Source organism: Capsicum annuum, chromosome 11, assembly GCF_002878395.1.
Source record: "Capsicum annuum cultivar UCD-10X-F1 chromosome 11, UCD10Xv1.1, whole genome shotgun sequence".
Lineage (NCBI taxonomy): Eukaryota > Viridiplantae > Streptophyta > Magnoliopsida > Solanales > Solanaceae > Capsicum > Capsicum annuum.
The window spans coordinates 57420575-57426574 of NC_061121.1; positions in this window are offsets into that span (position 1 = coordinate 57420575).

Here is a 6000-nt window from a genome sequence, read left to right on the forward strand (position 1 = left end):
TCAAATATAACTTTTTTCCAAGCTATCCTCCATTCACCTATTTAGTCCCCTAAAACAACCAAGTCCTAGATCCGTAGGTGTGATCCTTGAAGCGTCAATCCCAAAGGAGTGGATCCCATTGATCTTGTATCAATAATCTCCCTCAAACTAAGTGTACTGAATACGTAAAGAATTCTTAGTTTGGACAACAGTGGTTCATGTTGAATTTTCCTAATGTGTTGGTCAATATATAAGCCATAAGAAACCCTTCTCAATTTTTCTAGCTTCTTCATGATTTTGGAGGGGATCAGAAATAATGACATAACATAGGTTGATAATGAATCTAATACTGCATTTATCAATATATGTAGTCCCCCTAGTGACATATATTGGGATTTTCACATAGCTGACTCTTTGTCTGGCTTTTCAACTTATTCCATCTTACATATCCAGGTCTTTGTGTTTGTTGCCTAAAGGCATGTCTCAATAAACTTTAGGCATTTGTTTGTTACGGCTCAAGCCAAGGCTCGAAATGTAACGGGTATCCTAGACCATCTAAGGACCGAGAAAACCTGTTAGCATTTCATCTTAAGCACATATATTTATTATTATGGAAGATGAAATTTAATTAGGGAAAGCACAGTATTTATAAAAAAGCAATGTGCCAAACTTTGAGAATAAGAATAAAACATCCATCTAAAACAATCTACGAAGCCTCTAATAGAATAAAGTTGTCTAGGCCGGGAAAAGGCCCCGATAATACCATAATCTGAAAATACTAAAACTTTAAGATAAATCGTCTTTCGAAGGATGGAGGGCTCACTAAAGTTGGGGTTGTTTGAAAGAACCTGTTGTTGCTTAGTACCAGGAAAATGTGCCTCTGAAACTACATCATGAAACAATGCAGGCATTCGGAGATAGTCAATATGTTGAATGTATTGACATGTAGAACAATCAAAGGAAAGATATGCTTTACACAAAAATAGGCATAACATTAGAAGTCAAATCACACCTTATAAAGAAAACTTCATTGAACATTTTGAAAACATAGACTCCATGATTTTCTTTAGTTCTTAGCTAGATGGTATACCCGGCATCTCTATACATTATGAGCTATGTGGGTCCTGCTTTAACTCGTCCGCCAAGCCCCTAATTTAAGTTTGCTACAAGGACTGGAGTCTCTATTCTCTATTATACCAAAGCACGAGGCAAGTATACAATGATTATCCTTATTTTAGGAAGCAGTCAATCTTGTGTCGGCAATACAGTTTTAGGTAATGAGTCTTTTGAACTCATACTTTCTCATTTAACCATCTAACTCTCTTTAAGCCCATATTTTAACCTCTTTAAACATAAAAGCATTCTCAAAAATCATTCTTACCCTTAAGGACATTCTCTTATTTGATATCGTCATATCAAGACTTGCAAGTCACATAAATCATCTCGTTTCTTCTCTTTAGCCCTTTCAAAAATATATCATTGACCACAAATGTAACGACGTAAAATTTTGATTAAATATGTGAAATTTATGATTTTGTGTGATTTGATTGTTTTACCCCTCCCCCCTCCCGTAGTTGCACTATGATATTTCTGGAGTGTGGAAGTGATTGGGATGATTTTCAATATATTTTGGTATCATTTTGTGATATTGTGGTTTTTGATGGCTTCGAGAGCCTTATTTTAAACTTATGTGGATATCTTTTGATCCGTGTGACAGATGGAAGAATGGACTGTACTAGCAGCTCTGGAATATTGATTTTAGGCTAGGCAGACCTTTGGTTTGGGTCCCGATGCACCCAAGCTCATTTCGATCTATTGGTTGAAAAGTTGGAAAATTAGAAATATAGGTATGGAACCCACATTTGATTAAAATAACCTCAGATGGAAAATTCAACTTTGCCAACAGATCTAGAATGTTGATTTTAGGGTGTTAGCATGTCTAGTATAATTTTACGGCTTTTAAATTTCATTTCAACTCTCGATTTGAAAATTTGTGATTTCGGGTTTCGAGGGTCAACTTTGTAAAGATGATGTTTTTTTTTTGAAAATATGATATCACCTATATTAGGCTCCGAACGAATCCCGAAAACCCATCGAAATCCATTTTGACTTAAGTGAAAAAACAACACTTAATATTGCAGAAAAACTGCAATATAACAGCCTTTTCCATCTTTTTTGGCCCATTTTGCATATTTTCATCTTGCCTTTTGAGAGTTAAACCCTAAAATAGTGTGGGAGCTTAAAAGTAGAGTTTGTGGGAGCTTAGGAAGTTGGATTAATATCTATTTCTTGGTTTTATTATGGATTTAAGGTAAAAATTCACTCTTTTCTTAGTAATTTCTTGATTCATTTTTCAAAATTCCAAAAAATCTTAGGGCTTGATTTTAAACCCCAATTTCACTCCTTTTCACTTGAATAATGTTTTTATCTTATAATAACTAGTTTTTCATCAATTTAACCTTCAAACCAACTCTGATTCTTGATTTTAACCCGAATTTCAAAGATTTTACCTGGTAAAGCTCAAAAATGGTTTTTCTTTGATTTGAACCTCATTTTTTACTCGATTTAACTTGGGTATACAGCTGTAGGTTCCTAAAAATATGAGAAACATGTTTTTGATGTAAAGTTTTAATTGTCTTTCTTTTTCAAAAATCCATTTCGGGGGTCCGTTTTGACCTCAAAACAAATGTAGTCAATATGAAGGTCGTTGGTTTTATTTTGACGTGTATATTTCATATTCGATGTTTTTAGTGAAGTTTGAGATTGTTCGTGAAAAGTAAGGTCGCGGGTTCAAGTGTAGCGGACCGATTTTGGCTTTCGAGGTAGATTATGGCTTAATTCTTTCAGACTAGGCTGGGTAGTAAATAATGGTACAAAATGCATGCCAAGGGTGGGAACTAATCATGAAAAATATCTATCTATGTGTTGTGCCCATGTGGGGGCTTATATGTGATGTAATTATCAAAATTAAGATATTATGTGATATGTGTGACCGTGTAGGGTCCTATGTATGTTGATAGCCTTGAATACATATAAATAATTGTATTGTGTTGTTAAAATGCTTAATGTGGTACCATTGGTGTATTGTGGTTATATTCATACCTTATTGGCAAATATGACATGTGAACATTCATGGATGATACGAAAATAATAAGTGGATATTGACTCATGTGGTTATGGAAAAGTATCATTATGGTTGGTTATGGAAATATATCATTTGGTTGTTTGTGGAAATACTCATTGTGATTAGTTGTGAACATTACATCTTCATATCATACTCATTCATGAAATATTGGTACCACTGTGGTAACATCTGAGAAACACTGGCAATATCTTCTTAAGAGATATTGTAACACCTTATAAAACTCTTTTCGAGGGATGTATCAGAAAGGAGATATGAGATATGTGGATTGTATATGGGATGACGAACCCCCTATGAGTCCTACTTCGAGAAGCTTTAGCTCCGTAGGTGTATACGGGGATTGTGTAACGATTTCAGAGGTTGTGCAACTACCTCGTACATCATCATCATCATCGTCATAGACATTGCACTTACTTTATTGTGTTTATATTGTGTTGTATTGCCATATTGACTTGTCATCTATGTATTTATCTTACCTTCTTTACTTGTATTTGATGATCTTGTATCTATATTTTCTCTCTTATTCTATTTATATGTGACATAATGTATACTTGTGTTCTATATCTTGGTGTGTTGTTGTAATATATGTGATATACATTAGAACTATTAGTGCAAGCGGTGTAGGCTACCGTTGTGGGACATTTTCTGATTGCAGGTGACGTGCCTTTATTGTGTATTTGTATGCTTTATTTACTACTTTGTTTGGTTGACCTATGATCCTACTGAGTACAAGTGGACCGTACTCATGCCTACTGTGTCCTTTCGGTGCAGGTCCTAGCTCGAGTGCTCCTCAGCTTGATTAACTCGGGCGATTGTTGGAGCTTCCAAGGTAGCGGTTGGACATTTATGCATTCAAAGTTCACCTCTATATTTCTATAGTAGTTATGTATTTATTAGTATTCAAAGACAGTTATTATTCCTTTGTGATTATTTCTCTGATGTATTTGACTCTTGGATTGTATTAGTAGTTCTTACACAATTGATACTTGGTTTTGGGCATGATTGGTATTTTAGATAAGTTTTTTCCGCATTGTTATGATTACTTATATGGTTTGGCTTCGTTCTAGAAGCCTTAACTTGGAATATTTTTGTCTTTTCATCTTTTCGTATCAGTTTGGGTGATAGGCTTACTTGTCAAGGTACGCCGTGACAAGTGCCATCATGACCCTTATTTTTGGGTCATGATAAATTGGTATCAGAGCAGTCAGGTTTTATTGGCCTCAATGGTGTAAGAACGAGATGTCTAACAGAGTCTCACGGATTGGTACGTAAATGTCTTTATCTATCTTTGAGAGGCTATAGGACGTCTTTAGGAAGCTTTCCTTATTTTATTCTTTATCATCCAAAGATCTTTCATACCTTGTGTTCCGAGTTATTTTTAACTCCTTCTACTCGAATGGAGTTACTTATACCTTTTATTATTTGAGAGATGCAGAGAGAGATTGGTGGAGGTCGCTTGTCAGTTGTAGACCCCGTGATTCTCCCAAAATGACTTGGGATCAGTTCACTGAGGCTTTCCTAGAGAGATTTATTCTTTTTAGTTTGAGTGAACGTATGCGAGACGAGTTTGATTATTTGGACCAAGGCTCCATGACAGTTGTTAAGTATGAGGAAAACTTCTATGCCTTGTCTAGACATTCCTATGATAGTATTTCTACCGAGTTTGAGCAGATACAAAAGTTTGTAAAGGGTTTAGATGTTTCTCTCCAGTTGGTTACATCTCAGATGGTTGTGTTTGGGGCTTCTTTTTAGAGTATTGTGGATCATGCTAAGATGGCAGAGGGTATTCTTAGTGCATCTCAGGGAGGCGCCAAGAAGGCACAATATTTTAGTGAGATCAGGAGTCATACCTATTGAGGTAGAGATTTTAGAAGTTCTCGTGGATACCATGGTAGGCCAGTGCAAGTGATTTTATAGAGTTCAGCTAGTGGATCTTTTCGTTCTACAGTTCAGGGTGGCCGTTCGGGCTCAGTTGTACTTTCTTTTGTTGAGACTGGTCATAGAGGTTGCTATGTGTGTGATGAGATTGGCTATATGGCCAAGAAATGTTCTCGCCGTGTGTTTAGACATACTCATATTTCAGCTGTGAGATCCTGGGGTTCTACCAAAGGTTCAAGAGGTAGAGGTCGTGGGGCTACTCAGCCAGTTGGTAGTCGTGGACAGTGTTACGCTATACCAGTCAAATCTGAGGCAGAGGCTTCAAATGCTATGATCTCAGTTACCGTTCCTTTTGTTTCAGACCTACATCTGTATTATTTGATCCTAGATCAATTTTATCCTATGTGTCTGTGTATTTTGCTTTGGATTTTGATTTTGTTAGTGAGACTCTTTCTATGCCTATTCGTGTATCTACCCCGGTAGGTAATTATTTAGTGGTGGATTAGGTGCATCGATCTTATGTTGTGACTTTTACCGGGCATGAGACTTTGGTAGACTTTCTTGTGTTAGATATGGTTGATTTTGATGTTAATTTGGGTATGGATTAGTTATCTCCTTATCATGTTATCTTAGATTATTTTGCTAAGACTGTGACTTTAGCTTTGGCTGGTGTGACAAGGATAGCTTGGAAGGGTGTACTTTATTTGGGTCCTAAGAGATTATATCTTATGTTCAAGATCGTAAATTAGTTGAGAGAGGATGTTTATCTTACTTGGCCTATATTCGTGACACCAGTATTGTTTTGCCTCCTTTCTTGGATTTTGTCTGTGTCGTTAGTGAGTTTATGAATATGTTCCCTACGAACTTATCTGGTATGCCTCCGAATCAAGATATTGATTTCAGTATTGATCTTGAGTCGGGCACCAAGCCCATTTCTATTCCTCCTTATAGGATGGCCCCAACAGAGTTGAAAGAACTGAAGGATCAGTTGTAGGAGTTGT